The sequence below is a fragment of the Rhinolophus ferrumequinum genome, chromosome 2 (assembly GCF_004115265.2).
Source record: "Rhinolophus ferrumequinum isolate MPI-CBG mRhiFer1 chromosome 2, mRhiFer1_v1.p, whole genome shotgun sequence".
Taxonomy (NCBI): domain Eukaryota; kingdom Metazoa; phylum Chordata; class Mammalia; order Chiroptera; family Rhinolophidae; genus Rhinolophus; species Rhinolophus ferrumequinum.
In genome coordinates this window covers 95,280,679-95,302,274 of record NC_046285.1, presented here as the reverse complement: position 1 = coordinate 95,302,274, position 21,596 = coordinate 95,280,679, and positions in this window count along the sequence as shown.

The window sequence follows — 21,596 nt, the reverse complement described above, 5'->3', positions numbered from 1 at the left end:
TTTCAGCGAAAATCAGTTTTTGGATCTCTTTCATGAAGAACTAAAAGTAAGAACAAGAAAAAGAGACTAGATGCAAAGTTATTTCTCTATGATATGACAATGCATAGTATTAATTTATCTCAAAATACTATATATAGTTTTTTACAGTTTTAAATGGAGAAGACCACCACGGTTATTTCTGCTTGACTTTTCATCAAACCCTTTTTCATAATCCCACCATGGCAACTGAATTCTATGTATTCATCTTTATATTTGTCCTTTCTTATTCTACCCTGTTTACCATACTCAGACTACTGGTATGTGTGTATGGATGTGAACAAAACTAACCAGATACAAGCTAAGGGAATTATGGGAAAGACATCGATAAAGGAAAAAGAAAGCTCAAAGGTGCTGTGAAGGCAATTATAAGAGAAGGTCCTTGTTCTGGGGAAATACTTGCCAAAGTATTCAGGGAATAAGGAAGTATATCAGCAACTTAGTCTCAAAGGTTTAGATTTATATGTATATATTATTATATTATTTACAAACACATGTAAAGAGAGAAAAGGTGGAAAAGAGAAAGAGAACATGAGTGAGCCATTTTGGCAAAAGGTTAATGATTTTTGAATATGGTGAAGGATGTAAGGGAGTTCTTTGTAAATTTTTAACAACTTTTCTGTAACTTAGAAGTTATTTTAAAATAAAATATTAATATATAAAAATGGTGGTATGAAGGAAAACATTATTTGAGAGGAGGAAACTGAAGTTATTTAGCATTTAAATGCTTTTTACATTCAGTTGCTTCAGGGATGCTTTCTTGGTGGTCTAGAACTCTTTTCCCTTTCATCAGAAAAACACTGATATCAGATATAATAAACAATGAAAATCAAACAAATAAATATGGAGCTGAGATAATTGAACTGGAAACATGGGACATTTATCTTCTCTTCACCTCCTGTTGTTGGTCCCTATCTTAGCTCAGGCTGCCATAACAAAATACTATAGACTGGGTGAAAAAAACAACAGAAAGTTATGTTCCCACTGTTCTGATGTCTGGAAGTCCAAGATCATGGTTCTGGCTGATTCTCTTTCTAGTGAGAGCTCTCTTCCTGGTTGTAGACCATTGTCATCTCGCTACGTCCTCACGTGAACTTTTTTCCGTTCGTCCATGAGGAGAGTGAGAGAAAGTGGGCTCTCTCGGGTCTCTTTAAAAGGACCATAATCCTGTCAGAACATGGTTGCAAACTTATGACTTCATTTAACCTTAATTACTTTCCTAGAGACCCCCATCTTCAAATACAACCACGCTGTGGTTGGGTCTTCAACATAGGAATTTTTTGGGGACACAAATATTTAGTTCCTAACAGTACTTGAGTCACTTTCAAAGAAATCCAGATTTTCAAGGAACATAGTAAATCAATACCTTATACTAAACTGTTTTTATGGTTTAGAGTATGATTATGTGGAATCATTTTCCTGATTCAAGCCCATACTTGTCTCAGCAAATTATCGTCCTATATTTTATTGTGATGTTTTCTGAAAAGTTTATAACAAGTGAAGCACATCAAATGGTGTCATTTTTTTATGACTTGGTTAATATATTCTTATTTCTATTTCCTCAGTGTTGATTCAACTTATATTCCATTTTGTGTTACGAATTTAGTCATCTGTGCATTATATAAGCCAATTCTAAAAGTTGGAAAGCAATGCATTTCAATTAAATTGGCATGTCTATGTAAATAGTCTTTTCAACAACATCAAGTGGTATGATATAATTATGGCTCCATTTCTACAGTGCCATTGACAGAACCCCACTGACACTGACAGAAGAATGTCCCAATTGGTTCTCATTTCTTTCTCTCTCTTTTTTTTTTAATTAAAGTTTATTGGGGTGACAATTGTTAGTAAAGTTACATAGATTTCAGGTGTACAATTCTGTAATACATCATCTGTAAATCCCACTGTGTGTTCACCACCCAGAGTCAGTTCTCCTTCCATCACCATTTATTTGACCCCTTTACCTTCAACTACCACCACACCCCCCTTACCTTCTGGTAACCACTAAACTGTTGTCTGTGTCTATGAGTTTCTGTTTCTCATTTGTTTGTCTTGTTCTTTTGTTGTTTTTGGTTCATACACCACATATCAGTGAAATCACCTGGTTCTCTGCTTTTTCTGTCTGACTTATTTCGCTCAGCATTATAATCTCAAGATCCATCCATGTTGTCACAAATAGTCTTATTTCATCTTTTCTTACTGCCGAATAGTATTCCATTGTGTATATATACTACAACTTCTTTATCCATTCATCTATCAAAGGACATTTTGGTTGTTTCCATGTCTTGGCCACCATAAATAAAGTTTTCAGATTTTTTGGGTAGATACCCAGGAGAGGGATTGCTGGGTTATATGGTAATTCTATTCATAATTTTTTGAGGAACCTCCACTCTGCCTTTCATAGAGGTGCACCAGTCTGCATTCCCACCAACAGTGTATGAGGGTTCCTTTTTCTCCACAGCCTCTCCAACACTAGTTACTGTTTGTCTTGTTGATGATAGCCATTCTGACTGGGAAGAGGTGATATCTCATTGTGGTTTCTTTTTGCATTTCTCTGATGATTAGTGATGTTGAGCATTTTTTCGTATGTTTATTGGCCATTTGTAAGTTCTCTTTGGAAAATGTCTCTTCAGGTTGTCTGCTCATTTTTCAATTGGGTTGTTTGCTTTTTTGTTGTTGAGTTTCATGAGTTCCTTGTATATTTTGGATATTAGCCCCTTATCGGAGGCACTGTTTGCAAAAATCTTCTCCCATTCAGTTGGTTGCCTCTTTATTTTGTTGATGGTTTCTTTTGCTGTGTAGAAGCTTTTAAGTTTCATATAGTCCCATTCGTTTATTTTAGCTTTTACTTCCCTTGCCTTTGGAGTTAAATTCATAAAATGCTCTTTGAACCCGTAAGTTTAGTACCTATGTTTTCTTCTACGCAGTTTATTGTTTCAGATCTTATGCTTAAGTCTTTGATCCATTTTGAATTAATTTTGGTACATGATGACAGATAGCAGTCCAGTTTCATTCTTTTGCACATGGCTTTCCAATTCTCCCAGCACCATTTTATGAAGACTCTGTCTTTTCTCCATTGAATGTTTTTTGCTTCTTTGTCAAAAATTATCTGTCCATATTTATGTGGTTTTATTTCTGAGTTCTCAATTCTATTCCATTTGTCTATGTCTGTTTTTCTGTCAATACCACGCTGTTTTGATTATTGTTGCCCTGTAGTACAAGCTAAAGTCAGGGAGTGCGGTACCTCCAGCATTGTTCTTTTTTCTTAAGATTGCTTTGGCTATTCGGGGTTTTTTGTGGTTCCAAACAAATCTGATGATTTTTTGTTCTATTTCTTTAAAAAATGCCATTGGGATTTTGATGGGGATTGCATTAAATCTGTGTATTGCTTTGGGTAATATTGCCATTTTAAGTATGTTGATTCTTCCAATCCATGAGCACGGAATATCTTTCCATTTCTTTGTGTTTTCTTCAATTTCTTTTAAAAATGTCTTGTAGTTTTCTGCATATAGGTCTTTCACATCCTTGTTTAAGTTTATTCTTTTGCTTCAATTGCAAAAGGAATTTTTTTTTATTTTTTTTTCTGAGATTTCGTTGTTAGTATATAGGAATGCAATGGACTTTTGTACATTGATTTTGTAGCCGACAACTTTACTGTATTCATTGATTGTTTCTAATAGCTTTTTGATGGAGTCTTTAGGGTTTTCTATATATAGCATCATGTCATCTGCAAAGAGTGACAATTTAACTTTTTCATTCCCAATTTGGATGCCTTTTATTTCTTTTTCTTGCCTGAATGCTCTGGTGAGGACTTTCCGCACTATGTTCAGGAACACGACAGGGCTGTCCCCTGCCACCTCTGTTTTTCAATATAGTGTGGGAAGTCCTCACCAGAGCACTCAGGGCTTCAGATTTTTAGGGCTTCAGAGCAAAGGGCTTCAGATTTTCACCAGTAATTATGAGATTAGCTGAGGGTTTGTCATATATGGCCTTTATTATGTTAAGGTATTTTCCTTCTATACCTATTTTATTAAGTATTTTAATCATAAATGGATGTTGTATCTTGTCAAATGCTTTTTCTGCATCAATTGATATAATCATATGATTTTTGTCCTTTATTTTGTTTATGTGATGTATCACATTGATGGATTTGCATATGTTGAACCATCCTTGTGCCCCTGGGATGAACCCCACTTGGTCGTGATGAATAATCTTTTTAATGCATTGTTGCATTCGATTTGCTAGAATTTTGTTTAGGATTTTTGCATCTGTATTCATCAGAGATATTGGTCTGTAGTTCTCTTTTTTTGTGTTGTCCTTACTGGGTTTTGGTATTAGGGTAATGTTGGCCTCATAAAATGAGTTAGGGAGTACTGTCTCTTCTTCAATTTTTTGGAAGAGTTTGAGCAGGATTGGTATTAGATCCTCTTTGAAGGTTTGGTAGAATTCACTAGTGAAGCCATCTGGTCCCGGACTTTTGCTTTTGGGAAGGTTTTGGATGACTGATTCAACTTCGTTACTGGTAATCGATCTGTTTAGATTTTCCAGTTCTTCATGGTTCAGCCTAGGAAGGCTATATGTTTCTAAGAACATGTCCATTTCTTCTAGGTTATTGGATTTGGTGGCACATAGTCCTTCATAGTATTCTTGGATGATCCTTTGTATTTCTGTGGCATCCATGATAACTTCCCCTTTTTCATCTCTGATTTTGTTTATTAGTGTCTTCTCTCTTTTTATCTTAGTGAGCTTAGCCAAGGGTTTGTCAATTTTGTTAATCTTTTCAAAGAACCAGCTCTTTGTCACATTAATTTTTTCTATTGTCTTTTTGTTCTCTATTTCATTTAGTTCTGCTCTGATCTTTATTATTTCCTTTCTTCTGCTGATCTTGGGTTTCATTTGTTCTTCTTTTTCTAGTTCTTTAAGGTGTAACATGAGGTTATTTATTTGGGATTTTTCTTGTTTCTTGAGATAGGCCTGTAATGATATAAATTTCCCTCTTAAAACTGCTTTCGCTGCATCCCCAAAATTTTGGTAAGATGTATTTTCATTGTCATTTGTTTCTATGTATCTTTTGATCTCTCCTCTAATTTCTTCTTTGACCTGGTCGTTCTTTAAAAGTATGTTGTTTAATCTCCGTGTATTTGTGTTTTTTCCTGCTTTCTTTTTGCAGTTGATATCCAATTTCAAAGCCTTTTGATTAGAGAATATGCTTGGTATGATTTCAATCTTCTTAAATTTGCTGAGGTTAGTTTTATGTCCCAATATATGGTCTATCCTTGAGAATGTTCCATGTACACTAGAAAAAAATGTATAGTCTGATGTTTTAGGATGAAGTGCTCTATAAATGTCAATTATGTCCATTACCTCTAATGTGTCATTTAGGGGTGCTAGTTCATTATTTATTTTTTGTTTGGATGATCTATCCATAGCTGTCAATGATGTATTTAAGTCCCCTAGCATAATTGTGTTTTGGTCAATTTCTCCCTTTAGTTCTGTTAGTAGTTGCTTGGTATATTTCGGTGCTCCCTTATTGGGGGCATAAATATTGATGACTGTTATGTCTTCTTGTTGTATAGTCCCTTTTACCATTATGAAATGTCCATCTTTGTCTCTTGTTACCCTTTTCACCCTGAAGTCTGTTTCATCTGATATCAGTATAGCTACACTTGATTTTTCTCTGGATACCATTTGCTTGGAGTGTCAATTTCCACCCTTTCACTTTGAGTCTATGCTTGTCCTTGTAGCTGAGATGTGTCTCTTGCAGACAGCATATGGTTGCGTTTATTTTTTTGATCAAATCTGTTACTCTGCGACTTTTTATTGGTGAGTTCAGTCCATTTACATTTGGGGTGATTATTGATATGTGAGTATTTCCTATTATTCTATCTTTAGTTTTCTGGTAAGACTGTGTCTCCATTGTTTCTTTGCCTTTTTGTTGTTGTCTATTATTTCTGTGTGGTGGTATTCTATGATGTTTCCCTCTGTTTATTCCCTCTTTTATTACAGTATATATTTCAGTTCTGGATTTTTTTTGAATGAGTACCTTTAAGTTTATGTAAAAGAAAGTTTGATATTTAGAGTATTCCATTTTCTTCAGCATGCCTACTTTCTCCATTCCCATATTCCAGTGCAGGCCTTTACTCTCCCCCCTTTTATGTTTTGGTTGCCACAAATTGTCCCTGTTGATGGTGGTTGAATAGCCTCCTTTAGTATTTCTTGTAGTGCAGGTCGTGTATTAGAAAATTCCCTCAGCTGCTGTATGTCTGGAAAGGTCTTTATTCCTTCTTCATATCTAAAGGATATCTTTGCAGGGTATATTATTCTTGGCTCATAATTTCTCTCTTTCAATAGTTTGAATATTTGGTTCCACTCCCTCCTGGCTTGTAGAGTTTCTACTGAGAAATCTGATGGTAATCTAGTGGGCTTTCCTTTGTAGGTTACCGTCTTCTTTTCCCTGACTGCCTTGAGAATTCTTTCTTTGTCGTTGATTTTTGACAGCTTCAATACAATATGCCTTCTAGAAGGCCTGTTGGGGTTGAGGTAATTAGGTGTTCTATATGCTTCTTGGATTTGAGGATCCAGTTCTTTCCACAAGTTTGGGAGGTTCTCATCAACTATTTGTTTGAATATACTCTCTGTTTCCTTCTCTCTTTCTTCTCCTTCTGGTATGCCCATTATTCTTATATTGCTCTTTCTGATGGAGTCAGAAAGTTCTTGTAGAGTTCTTTCATTTCTTTTAAATCTCAAGTCTCTTTCTTCTTCCATCCATGTCATTTCCAGGTTTTCATCTTTGATATCACTGATTCTTTCCTCCATCTGGTCAACTCTACTACCTAAGTTGGCTATTTCATTCTTAATTTCTTGTATTGAGTTCTTAATCTCCAGAAATTCTATTTGGTTCTTTTTTAAAATTTCAATCTCTTTGGTAATATGTTCATGTTGTTCTTTGATTGTGTTTCTGTGTTCATTAAACTGCCTTTCTGTGTTTTCTTGCATCTCATTGAGTTTTTTCAGAACTGCAATCTTGAATTCTCTGTCATTTAAGTAACATATTTCCATATTTTTAAGTTCCTTTTCTGGAGACTTTTCAGTTTCTTTCTGAGCGGTCTGTTGCCTTGGTTATTCTTGGTAATTAATGATTTTTTTATTTCTCTTCCTAGACATCTACAGGAGTGGGTTCTGCAACAGGTTGATAGGAAGAGGTCTTTATTTTGTTTTCCTGTATGTATTGGTAGAATGTTTTATTTTCTCTCTGACTGTAGCCTTTTTTTTTCTCTCACACTGTAGTGTTATGGTTTCTCTGCACTATTCCAGCTTCTCACAGAATGGGGGGATTCCCTGGAAGGTGGGCTTCTCCTTTGTTAACAGTTCACCTGGGTCATAGAGTGCCATGTCCCTGTGGGGATGTGGAGAGCTTTCGAAGTTTCAAAGCTCTTCCTGCACCAGATGCAGAGCCCATGTGTTTCAGCAGTTCTGTTTACTCCTGCAGGGATCTGCCTGGATAGGTGGGGACAGGGGCGAAGTGAGTTGTGAGAATTGGCACAGAGCAATGGCAGTGACCACCACCACAGCTGGTCATGCTTCCACAGCTCCCTCCTCTTTTCCAGAACTAGTTGGGCTGCGAATCTGTGTCTGCGGTCCACAGTTCTCAGAAAAGCAAATATTTTGTTCTTTTGATCTACTGCTACTGTTCCCCTTCTAGCACTGGGCAGGTGGGGGCCGGCCAAGCTCTGGGAGTGTAGGGAGGGGGGCGGCTAGTCTCAGTGCCTAAGGCTTCCTTTCTCTGTGGGAGTGAGGGCTTAAACCACCGTTTTCAGCCTTCTTCCCTCAGTCTTTGCTCCTAGGTCTCTGCAGTGAGCGTTGGGTTCACCCGTGTTATACGCTGTCCCCTCAGCCCTGTAGGCCATAAAACGGAGCCCTAGCAGTCCGAGTTCTTCCCTCTCCCACAGCTGCGGTAGTTCCAGGATGCAGCGAGCTTGGAGCACTGAGCTAGGTCTGCGTCCTGCACCCACGGGGCTGCATCCCGCACTTCTCCCTTCCCTCCTCCCTTGCTCGTGCAATTTGCCCACCTTTAGGTGAATTCAGTAATGAGACTCTTTGTCTTGCCTATCTGCTGTGCAGGGAGTCCTTTGTGGAGTTACAATTGTTCAATTTGTTGTAAATTTCAGGGGAGGTTTCCAGAGGCTCACCTCATGCCGCCATTTTGATGACGTATCTGGTTCTCATTTCTTACTGTGCTTCAAATGCTCAAAATCATGACATATTTTAATAGTTTCCTTCATATGGTTACCATGGCTTTTTGGTACTATCTGGGGTTTATAAATGTTTTGATTTGATTTGTTTTCCTATTTTGGAAAAGAAACATGTTTTCTTTGTTATGTCCCTAATAACATCTACTTTCTTGCTCATTCTATGTATTGCTTTAAATCCATTCCTTTTTTTCCATTGGAAGGTCAGTGACTTCCTGTTTTAATTTGGACCTGTAACTTGATATGTGGACCATGATTGCTTATGCAGATGTTTGTTTTACTTGGAGTTTCTGATTGGTGTCTTTTCTTTTCTTTTTTTCATTTGAGGTTTTAAGCGTCTTCTTGATTTTATCTCTTCTCTCAGTCATGTTCTCTATTCTACAGTGTTCTTTTGCCTAGAGATTTCTCTACTGAAGTCCATGTTATTATGATCTGTCTCAACTCATTGCTTTCTGATTTCCACAACTATTATCCTGGTTCAATAATTCATAGCTTTCTGGGTCGTTGAATTTGCTGTTTTGTTGATCTAATGTTGTCTGAATTGTTTACATTCCCCCCCCCCACTTCTGCTATAGTATATTGTGTCAGTTAAGGTTCAATCAGAGAGGCTGAACTGCCATAGAGTAAAGAATATATTATTGAGATCAGACCATACATAATTTTGGATGCTGGTGAAGAAGTCTATGGAAGACTGTTGCCATTTTATCTGGTAATGGGCCTGAAGTTGCTATAGGTCTGCAAGGCTGATAGTTACAAAAGAAAGTTGGACATGAAGTAGGAGAGAGAATAAGAACAAACTGAAACCTATGAGAACAAATTCGAATCCACAAGAAAAACTGGAACTAGTGTCTAAGTCTTGCCTACTCCAACCTTGGCAATATGAGTGTCTTGCAGTAAGAACAGGTACCCTTTACCTGGGAGCCACACATATACCTGAAGCAAAAGGAAAACATCTGGCAGGATCTGAAAGAGCTGTGGGTCTGGCTGCTTGTGCATGCCCATGAGGTGATCTAGCTGATCAGTGACAAGGTGTGTGAACTGCGGGAGTGCCTGACACTCCACAGTGACCTTCAGAGATTCACAGCCACTGATTGCCTTCCACTGTCCAACTCTTGTGCAGTTTCTCTTTTGGCCTAGTCCAATTCAGAAATACACAAGAAACAGAATTCTGGAAGACCTAGTTCTAGCTTAACTAAATTGACCTGAAGCCCCCACAGTTATATTTGCCATGCATAGCCCTTCTCTTGTCAACTTTACATTCATACTTTTTCCCCTGCCAACTTGACATTCAACTTGAAGTCTTTTAACTTCCAAATAAAGACAGAAAAATAGTGTTTCTGTCTGACAACTGAATGCATGTTAACCATCTAACTAGAAAAGGACACAAAATCTATTTGGCCATCTTTGGTTGATGCTCTGTCCTTTTCTGATTCCTAATGCCATCTTGGACACCATGGAGCTTAAATACTGAATTAAAGATTAATTGCTGTTAATGTATGTTATGTTAGTTATAAAAGGAATGAGAGAGGAAAATTTAAGTCAATTAATATATTCACTAATATAGTCATGTTAAAATAATGAAGAATATTTCTAACAGTATAGGTCTAATTTCTGCAACTTCTCATTTTGTCATTGCACGTTTTTGGAAATAATAGTGCAATTCCCTATCTTCATCACCAGAATATATGATCTGTATAAGGAGAGACTAACTCAGAATTATTTATTCCTCTCTCTAGCTGAGCAGAACAGCTGATATAGAGTAGACATTTAGATAGTTTTAATTCGTGTTAGACCATTTTGTGAATTTGTGTGTGTGCACATACCTGATATCCCTGTGTTTTGTTTTGTTTTTAAGAAAAACATCCTTCAAGTTTAATGCTGCCTGAAATTTAGCTACCATGCACATATAATGTCACATGCTGTTGCCCACCATTTACACTAACAGATGCCACCCTCTTGGTCCTTTGTGTCAGTTTAGTCTCCAGCTACAGCCACTTGGAGTTCTGCTGCTTAAGGGTTTCCTGACTGTGTTCATGAATTCCCCTTTATAAATAACGTTTTTTAAAATTAATTAATTAATTAATTAATTAATTAATTTATTTATTTTTAAATTTTTGTTCCTTGGAGCTACGTTGTGAAGTACTCAGAGCAACTGTTACTATTATTTTAATATATGCACAAAGAAAGACTTAGAAAAGTTAAGTTGTGTCATCAGTGGCAGTAAAAACTCAAATTTAGATCTTTTGATTTTTAGTCCAGTGCTCTTTTCACTACAGCATGCTGGAATTTCACGATTTAAAATGTTTATTGATGGGCCTGCATTTGAATAACACACTAATGGAAACATCAAATGGCTTTCCTCTTCCTATAGCTATGGTTTTGAAACTACATAACGTTGCTCAGGGACTGACTAAATGTCAGTTTTTCTGCTCTAGTTCAGTCATGACACATGATTAGAGGCATATAAAAATTACCAGTAAAGGTAGTTACTGAAAGCATTTCTAGACTTCGACATGACCCATTTTAGTATTGTAAATTATTTTTGAGTTTCGGCTTTCATTGTACATGATTTGGCTCTTTTATTCTGGCCCCTAGGTCACTGATACTGACTTGTTCTTTGGATACGTACTTCAGAGTTCCTCCTTCACATCTCTGTCATTTGGAAAACTAAAAGTGGCATCTCATTTTCTCTACTAAGGGACCTTATTAAGATCATTTTGAAATGCTGATGACATTTATTTTGAATACAACCCTGAAAAAAAGAGCCATATGCTTTGGATTTGCCAAATTCTTACCCAAAGCAAGTGCTCGATATGCAAAGAGATACTTTAAAAATGTGAGCCCAGTTATTTTTCATTACTGGGCATTCTTTATCAGAATTTTTCAGGTGTGAAATTATAGATTAATGTGTCCTAGCTAGCTCCTTCTGTTTAAACAAACAAAAAAAAACAAAACACAACAAAACTGCTTCACTTTGTGGTTAGAACAGGGAGAATTTAAGCTCCAAATTCTAATAGCCAGATTCTTGTGTGGGAACTAGTCATCATTCTTTTAAATCTGTTCCTCATTACAAAGTGACATGCATCACCTGAATAAATACTTTCAAGGCTTATTTTTCCCATGTCGTTTAAGTCGTGCTTTTTGTCATGAGCGTGACAAAGCATTGTACACAATTGCACTACAGCATTGTATGCAATTACCAGATTACACAAAAGAGCTAAAAACCAGAAACTAGTAATTAATTCTAAGAGGATTAATAACACAGTAATGATTTTGTTTATTCTCAAATTTCATTTATTATCTCTACAAGGAGTACCTATATTGACTTAAGCTTCAGGTATTTTTATAGTTTCAAAATTACACAAATGGATCCTTACTAGTTGAACATCCAAAAGCAAAGAGGACAGCTCATGCAACTAGCAACAAAAACAAATTTGGACCAAACAACCTAGTACTAAATCTTGTTTGGGGTTATATATAAATCTTCATGTTAGGAACTAGTATTAAGCAGGTGGCTGCCAGGAATTGACTGTTTCTGCTCGTGATAGAATTCAGAAAGAGATACTGATTGTGTGGTTTTGCCTTCCTTGGGCTTCTAAGAATCAGGTAACGTTATCCTCTGCAATCAGTATAGCTTATGCTGATTCAGTAAGCCTTTATCATCTTCTGGTTTGATCCTTTTGCCTCAATAAAATCATCACATTCTATTTGCCTTTACATGGATCTCAAGGCCCTTATTTTAAGTCATGTATGCATAACCACATATGCATTTAGGCAAAGTTTCCTCCAAGTTTGATTTTAAAAATCAATCTATCTCAAGAGGGTTTCTGATTCTGGAAAAGATGGAGTAGATGTACTCCTGCTAAGTACAAATGAAAATCCTGGACAGTATTATGAAGCAAGCTAAAGGAGACTCTGAAAGATGGAGAAAAAATGGCAGATTAGTTAAGACCTTGAAATCCAAACAGTGGTATGGTGGTGACTTCCTTATGCTTTCTTTTTGCTTCATATGTCTTAAACTTGGAGCTGTACAAGCTGGAAACCCATAAATGCTGAGATATAGAAACAGAAATCCCCAACAAAAACTTGCTCTCTCTATTCAAAGGACTAGAAGAAAGGGGGAAGACTAGCAAGCAAGAAAACTTTTAGATAATAACTGCTCTATTTTGGCCAAACGCCACACAAAAAACTGTAGCTCCTACCCCTACCTCAGCCAGCAAAGACTAAGCGGGGAACATAGATTTCCACTCCTGCTAGGCTCTAGAGAGGTACCCCAAACTCTGTCTAGGATGGTGTCAGAGAAGACTGAGCAGAAGTTGTAACTTTAATCCCTGTTACGGCAACAAGTCACCCTCGATTTTCTCATGGTATCAGTGGAGATCACTTGGGGAACTTGGACTTTTACCCTTACCTGGAAATATAGAGGCGCACATCCACCTTTCTGAGGTGGTGTCAGGAGAGGCCTAAAGGAGAGTTAGGACTTTTCACCATTGCCCACATTTTCCTCTCTGTGGTGTCAGTGGAGGCCACATGATCAACACACATATGCCAGCAGATACCCAACAGTAACAAGAAGACCCTATCACCTTTGGGTGGTAATGAAGGATAAGTGGGGAACCTGGGTTTCCATTCCCACCTGGAAGTAAGAAGCAGTTAAAAACATACTGGATATTTTAAGATCTAGTTGACATTTGTAGAACATTTACCCAACAGAATAACCATAAGTGTCCATGGCACATACATGAAAATAGATCATATCCTGGGTCACAAAGGCAACCTAGACAAATTGAAAAGAATTAAAATAATCGAGTTTTTTCTCTGAACACAATGAAATTAAACTGGAAACCAAAATAAAAAAATACAAGAGGAGAATCTCCAAATACTTGGAAACTTAATGCATTTCTAATTAATCCATATATTAAAGAGGAAGTCTCAAGGAAAAGAAATACATGAAAGATAATGAAAACGAAAATATAACTTATCAAGTTTTGTGGTATGACGCTAAATTAGTGCTGAGAAGAAATTTATAACATTAACTACATACATTAAAGAAGAGAAAAATCTCAAATTAATAACTGAAGCTCTCACCTCACGGACCTAGAAAAAGAAGAGCAAAATAAACCAAAAGCAAGCATAAGGAAGAAAATAATAAAGGGAAAAGTATAATCAATGAAATTAAAAACAGAAAAATAATAGAGAAAAATTGATGAAACAAAAGCTGGTTCATTGAAATATCAATAAAATCGACAAACATTTCACAGGACTGACAAAGATGAAGAGAACACATAAATTGCCAATATCAAGAATGAACTAAGGATATTACTACTGATCTTGTAAACAGCAAACAGATAATAAGGAAATACTACCAAGAAATCTACCTACATAAATGAGGGTAAAAGGGATCATATATACGGTATGGAAGGAGAACTGACTCTGAGTGGTGAACACACAATGTTATATATAGATGATGTGTTACAGAATTGTACACCTGAAACCTATATAACTTTACTAACAACTGTCACTCCAATAAACTTGAATTAAAAAAAAAGACAAAAAAATTTTAAAAACCTGTCAACTTAGATTAAATGGACTAATTTCTCAAATAATACAGACTGCCACAACACGCCCTGTATGTAGTAGATAATTTGCAATTCCTATCAAAATTTCAGCAAGACTTCTTGAAGATATAGACAAGATTATTGTAAAATTTGTATGGAAAGCCCAGACACTAAAATAATTTAAAAAATAATAACGTGAGAGGAAACATCCTATCTGATTTAAAAACTTATAACATACCTACAATAATCAAGGTCAAGTGGTATCGATGGAGGTTTAGACATACAGATCAATCTGCAGCGGCCATTGTAGTGTTGATTTTCACAGCTACCATAATTGAGTGGCTGCTGGTTTTCAAGGATAGTGGACCATGTAAACACAGCAAGTTAAAAACACCACAAACTTCAACTGTTCTTATCGAGATCCACCTTTTTTTTCCATAAACATGTTTAGATTATGGAAAACATTTAGTTAATTTCCAGAGTTTTGAAAATATCGATTTTGAAAATTTCTGCTAGCTTTTAGAGGAACGGGTTTTCAGAGATCTTTATGTTGCTGGAAGTGTTTCTGCCTTTTAAATCTTACTTACCTGTGAAAATCAATGCCTAGGTTTCCCAACATTTACATGAAAAGAAATACATATTAATTTTACATTATATAAATTATTTCACCATGTAGAAGTGTTTTTTTTCTTGCAAGTGTTAGAACAATAATGGATGATATGGTAAGACTTTATGCCATAATTGCATGTTGGTATCAGTAATAATTTGTTAGTAATTGGTTTTAAGCTTATCTCTTCTATGGGTGTTGCAGCTATCAGTGTCTGCACTGCAATCTGCTTATCTAGATGCTAAGATATCTAGAGATCCAGGATGGGATGGTGCAGGAATAACAAATAGACACATCAGAGCAAGACATTGTAAAAAGGAACATTAGGTTGCTCACAAAACCACAAATAATAGGAACTCTGCTTTAAAAATATTTATCTTCTTTTTTGATCTATTCTTTCCTTTGAAGGCGTTCACCAACCCCTGTCGCCAAGAATATAAAAGTTACACGTAGTAAACCATTCAAAGTGTATGCCAGAAGAGTCAGTCTCCCTGGAAGCCCAGATTTTGTGTCTCCTTTCATATGTAAACACCTGTAATACTTGACTGTTCATTTTAGGAAACTGAAAAAAATAGTCATTGATTCCTGATATGAACTATTTGGTTAACTTCCCTTAACTTCTCATTTTTCTTTTCCTTTCCAATGTTCAGCATCAAATTAAAAAATATAATTTTGGACTTTTTAGAACATTCTGGAAGATATAGAAAATGTTCTAACAAACAAAATGTACTCAAACAAGTTAGCAGAACATATGTGAAATATCTGTTTTAGCCTCACTCCTCAGTCTTTTCCTCCCCCTTGCTTGACGCCTGTGAGCCCAGTGCCTCAGACATTCCAGTGGGAAGACAGACTCCCTCAGCCTCTGCAGCTTTCCCCTTCTAGGCTGTGGTTACCTCTGCTTGTTTCATCTGCTTGCTCACTTCTTTACACTCTCTGACTTCCAGATAAGTGCTGCCATCTCTTATTTATTTGGTAATTTCTCATTATCTTCACTTTTCTAGGTTTATGCCTCTTTTTAATTCTATTTTACGTTTAATTCTTCTTTTAGTGAGATTTCAAAATAAGAGGAAAGAAACCCATGGGATAGCTTATTTTCTTTTAATAAGTGAAATGAGGCCATTTTATTTAAATTTAGCTTGCTAGCATACATGCTTGGTATTCTGTCTCTGTATTTTATTTCTTTTCTTTTTGTTTATAAATTTCTTTGCTAATTTTTATAGTCTATCTTTTGATAAATTTATATATTTTTAATTTTTTTTCTCCTTAGTGTTTAGGAAACATAAACCTAGACATAGTTTTTCTCAGTTGAAATAATATCTATTTATACTTAACTATGATCAGTGAGGTTCAAATAGTTTGTTAATCATTCATAATTAGTGAATAGGTGAAAATTCAGTACAGGAAAGAGGAACCACTCTAGGTGTTTCAAACAAAATGGAGTTTAATTCAGGGAATTAGGTCCTTTAAAAATTATAGAAATATCTGGAAGAGAAAAAGGTTATATCATTTTTTAGAAACCTGTTTTTGCTACTTACAAAGCTAGTAGAATAGAGAATAAAACTTGAAGTCAGAACACTGAAAACACTTATTTGTGCACTGTTTTAGGAAGGTTTCTTTCTCATTATGATTTCTAAATCATGCTTGGCAGAATTTTATATCCAAAAACCACATCTGCAAGGGAGTCTGGGAAATGTAGTTTTTAGCTTTCAAGCTCTCTAAACAGAAGTACCTGTAGGAGAAATGGGTGGACTGAGAGCCAATTCAGTCAGCAAGTGAATGCTGGGTCATTTTCTGGGTCTTTTGATTCCTACTCTATTTATTTTCCTACAACTGTATTATGGCTTCTCTTATTTGATTTTCAAGGAACAAATTATATCAGTCATAATCTTGTTTATATCTTTTCCCAATCATTATCTGCTGTCTGCTCAATTTTTTCAAAGGCCAAATAAAACTTAACAGAAGTATAAAGCCTGAGTTATCCTATAATCATTTGCAAAATAACATAGTTGAAATTCAAGTATTTCATCTTAAATGTGTTTGTCTGACTTTTAGTTTTTCTTCCTTCATATTAGATAGTAGAAGATTGTTTTCTTAAATTATTTGTATCTATATCTATATCTGTATTCGTATCTATATCAACATCTATATCTGTATCATTTATATCTATATCTATCTATCTATCTATCTATCTATCTATCTATCTATCTATCTATCTGTATACAGTTTTTCCATGGGAAAGCTTTTATTTGTGGAAACACAATTTTGCTTTTTTCTTTCTACATAACCATATGTTTTATTGTCTAATAATGATGTAAAATTTCAAAGTGTTCTCTTTAGGTAAGAGTGATGAATTATGCAATTTAGCATTGTCTAAGGAGTAAGTCAATGCCTAGAACACGAAGTATCCTGAAACAGGAACCATAGTAGTATTATTAAATAGCAATATCATCTTCTGAAGGTTTATTTTTGCTTCAACGAGAAGGAAAGGTAGTTTTTTTTTCAAGAAAAAATTTTATTTTCCCATTTCTTAAGTGCACTCCACTCTGTTAATTACAACTTATTTGTATGCCATTTTCTTAGCACTTCGCTCGAATTTAAAACTGCTTTTGGTGTCATAGTGAGTATATGACACCTCTTAAGTAAAACACAATTGATCTATTACACATTTCTTTAGTTTTAGTTTCTTTTCCACTTATTCTTTATTGCAATTGTGAATTGATAAAAGACTTTACTAACAGTTGTTACCCCAATAAACTTTAATTAAAAATAAGACAGTAAGTCTATCCTCCTAAAAAAACCCCACATAGTTTGTACATTTAAAAATCATCATATCAAAATATTTCCTTAATTTTAGAGGAATTCTTATCTTGGAGAGTAGTTTATGTCGATTATTTTGGGGGGAGGTAAACAAATAATTCTTAGATATGTGTCATAGAGGATCAAAACCTTGATATATCTGGAAATATACAGTCTGGTTCTTAAATCATAAAATCTCTAAAGAAAGTCATATAGTTTGCTGGTTTATATAAGAAAAATTCATTGTAATTTGATGATACTATATAAAGTGACACATTGAGTATATTATTCAATTTAAACTCTAGCTTGTATAATAAATCAGCTGTTTTCAATTTAATCTGCGCTGATGAGCTATGAATTTGTAGACATTCTCTAAGTATATTTAAGGACATATAGATACTATAGATTTTGTATCAGATCATAATTTTAATAGATGAGTTACAAAGTAGAAATAAAACTTAGACCCAAAAAGATATAATTACCAGGGTACTACAACTTTGCTTATGTGTGAAAATTGATCAAGAAACCAGAATACCTAAAATAATGTTTAAAATAATAGAAAGGGAAAAGTTATATGAACCGTGACAATATATCTTAGTCGGTTTAGGTTGCTATAACAAAAGTTTCGTAGGCTGGGTGGCTTAAACAACATGTATATCTCACAGTTCTGAAGGCTGGGAAGTCCGAGTCAAGGTGCTGGCAGATTTGGTTTCTGGTGAGGACTCACTTCCTTGTTCATAAGCAGCTGCATTCATATTGTGTCCTTACGTGCCTGAAGGAGGAGAGGGAGCTACCTGGAATCTCTGTCATAAAGGCACTAATCCCACTAATGAAGTCTCCGCGCTCATGACGTAATCACCGCCCAAAGGCCACACCTCCAGATATCACAGTGGGGGTTAGCATTTAACATAGTAATTTTGGAGAGACACCAACATTCAGTCTATGGTACAGCTAATCAAGTTGTACTTCATATATAATACTATTATCTTTTGATATCTACCATCATTCTCATTACTCGTACTACTGAGAGAAAATCATTATATCGAAATCAAAGATATCACAGAATCTAAGTCTAGTCACATTGTACAATGGAAATCATCTCAGTTACACATCAGGAATTTTCACCACCCCTTTTAAAAGAGCGTAACTCTTCAAAATATGCATCAAACAGTTCATTACATATTTTTCTTCTTCTTAAGGGAACATTTTACAAAGAACTTATTAAGATTGTGCTTTTCCCTGAATAAAGAACATTCCCGTATGATGTAACTACTTTGGAAGACAGTACTAAACTGTGGTCGCAAAAAGACACTAAAACGATGTAAATGGCTCAAATGAAATACAAGTTTATTTCTAGTTCACATAATAATTCAAGGTAGTTCTTTTCTGCAGGGTCACTCAGGGGCCCAATTTCCTTCTGGACTGTTGCTCTACCTTTCATCATCATTGGCATATACTAATATAAGGGCAAGTGGAATGTTCAGGAGGGAAATCGCTTTATTCAATTCTTTGCCTGGAAATCATTCTCATAATCATCATTTCTTTTCATATTACTTTTGTGAGAACTAAACACATGAGCACATCTGGATGTTAGCAGGGCAAATAAATATACTTCTTAACTGCGCAGCTGCTTCCCAGCTATAAGTGCTCATTGAGGGTAGGAGAGAAATAGCAACTCCCACAGTCCGTTTTTCTGTCAATCAAATTTACTCTTAGTTCTTTGCGTGGGAAGTGTGCACTTTTCTTCCCACGTGAAGAACATACCTTCTCATTAAGAGAAACATCTCATTCTAATTGTTACTGCATCCAGCTCAAAACACAGGATCTCTGGGTGACGTATAGTCTTTTCCGTAGTCCTGATGGAGCTCTTATCTGTTCATTGACCTGTTAAATGAAAAGACAAGCTGTCTTTCCCCATACCAAGTATACAATGGTAGAAGAAAAGTAGAATATTATGTCAAAAAACCCATAGTAGTCAGCCGTGACTCCTTGGTCGGCAGGCGTTAAAATGGCCCAATAATAAATTATAGATTAGTCTGTATTTGCTACTTGAGAGTTACTCTCTTGTCCACTGTTCTCCATGTGCTGGTTTCGTCTCTACAGCTTCTTTCCTCATCCATCTTTCCCACGGTGTCATTTAAAGTGGATATGGGAGATTCTGCCCCCTTGAGGGCGGAGTAGCTTTCACAGCTTTTATTCATTCAAACTTGGGTGTCCAGTCTTGCCTATTAGTCACTGGCTTGAGTCAGGCTCATGCTTTCCCTGTCAATATAATTCTTTCAAAACCTTGATAGGCTTCAGAAATATTTGCTTCTAGTCATTGTACCTATAATCATTCCCAAAATTTTTTCTTAGACATGGTTCTTAAGTCTGCTTTATAATTTTCTTTTCTTTCCCTCATATCTATTTCTCCAAACTTAGTCGGTGCTATCTTAAAACCATCTACCACAATAAGCTTGGGTGAGAAAGAAATACCTTTAATGTGACTTTTGCCACATGGCTGAGTTACTTTTTTTCTGAAAGGTCTGAACAGTATTTGGAGAGAAAATGCTGTGTGGGCTCCAAGAGCTGCTAACTTTTCTAGCCCTGCTAATTTTTGGTCGGTCATACGTGAGCTATTTGTTTTTCTTGATAGATTTTGCTAAAAGCAGCATGTAAAGCCAACACATACTAACACTTGAGCTCCTTCCAACAATTTCCTTACAACTACAGTTGTATGTGTTCTGCTTTTGAATTTGTCTCAGGCAACAGCTTAATTAAATATTTTGACACTGCACAGCATAGATCCCCCACTTCACAGCCTACATCATCTTTTTTCCCCCATTGCCCAACTACTAAGCTTGTGCCATATTTTCAGTTTTTTTTGTTTTTTTCTAAATAGGAGCACTCAATTTCAAGATATTAATTTCTATATTAGTAAGGGCATGTTAATCTGTGATAAAATATATATGTAAAATGTATAGTGGCTTAACACAAGGGAAGATTATTTCATCCCTATAGTAATAGTCCCCACCCCCAGTTGTGAATATCGGATTGGTGGACAGGTCTTTATTATATTGTGATTCAAGGACCCAAGCTTCTCCCATCTTCATTCAGTTCCTGGGGCCATAATCATTTTTAATCTAGTTTATGGAAGGAGAAAGAGAGCAAGAAGGATGCACAAGGTTATTATCTTGGGCAGAAAGTGGCGCACACAATTTTCATTCTGCATATACGAACTATTCAGAAGGCCATAGCTAGATGCAAGGTGATCTTGGCAAAGGAGCCCCTATTTCCATTAAGCAGCTACAGCAGAATACAAAGGAAAGGCAAGAAGTGGAAAGGCAATTTTTATGGACAGCGAACTGTCTCGGCCTCATTATCTAATTAACACATTTATATATCTGTATAAATTACAAAACACTTATAAATACATCATAGTATAATGTGAATATATCTTAGTGAATCTATAATATAAGAAAAACTATCTGGAGAGAAATTAGTGATTTGCCCAAGATCATATAGTTTGTAAAATTACAGCCTGGATGTAAACCCAGAACTTTTCTTTCTAAATCATATCTGCTTTCTGAGAAATTGGTAAGGGGTGAAAAGAAAAAGAAAGAAAGGAAGGAAGGAAGGAAAGAAATGACTGTTCAACATGATACAAGTTTTGAAATTAATACCTTCAAATCATTTAATAAATATTTAATGAATTTTTGACGAGTAATACTTGACCACAAATCTCAGACAGCTTAAATCATATTTTCCTTACAATAGTAAAATTATAGAATCTAATCTCATTAGTGAATTTAACATGGGTGTATTTCTTCTTTTATAACTTTAAAATTGACCAGTCTTCAATTATAACTTTTTTCTTTTAATTGAAAGGAATAAAATATTTTTTGTGAATGGGAACTCACAGCTCATATTTGCAAGTCTCTGAATAATAGATATATTTAGAGGTTTACTTAAGACTTCAAAATCAATTTTTTAAATGTGCAGTGTATATTAGGAAATTGTTTCTTATTAGATAATCATTTATTCCTCTTCTATTTTTAAGTCATTGAGACATAACTGCTTGGAAGGAAATTCTGTACTAACTGTTCCAGTATTGAAAAGACATAAAAAGAAAGTTCAATGAAGATCAATTTTCCTCTCTTTTTGGTTCTTTTCAAAAATCAAATAAGTATAGTCAGTATTATGGAGGGGATTTAATTTTTTTAGTCTGCTTTATCTATAGTCTACTCCAAATCTATTGGACATTCATACAGTCATAAAATTTAAAGTTAGGAAAGAGCTTTGAGATCATCTCTTCCATTCTCTCATTCAACTTCAGTATAACTTAATAGTCTTAACATAGTTTAAAGGAAT